Source organism: Hippocampus comes, unplaced genomic scaffold (assembly GCF_001891065.2).
Source record: "Hippocampus comes isolate QL1 unplaced genomic scaffold, H_comes_QL1_v1.1 scaffold315, whole genome shotgun sequence".
NCBI classification, from domain to species: Eukaryota; Metazoa; Chordata; class Actinopteri; order Syngnathiformes; family Syngnathidae; genus Hippocampus; species Hippocampus comes.
Genome location: NW_017805539.1, coordinates 1,302,004 through 1,302,305, shown reverse-complemented (window position 1 = coordinate 1,302,305; position 302 = coordinate 1,302,004).

Genomic DNA, 302 nt, shown 5'->3' with positions numbered 1-302 from the left:
CGTCCTGGCCTCTGGTAGAGGACCCGAGCTGAATGAGGGATGGACACCACCCGAGGGGTGAGACGAGTATATATATATATATATATATATATATATTGGATGTATCATTATTTTACTTTTTTTATTTTTCCTGTTGATCTTGGACTTATTTCCGAAATTTGAAAACATTTCCATTCCTTCAATTCAATGGATGAAACTGAATTGACTCCAGGATATTGAATTGAATTTGAATTACAGGAAGGGGAATTGAATTCAATGAATGCAATTCAGAAAAACTCAGTCTTATCACATATGAGTGACAG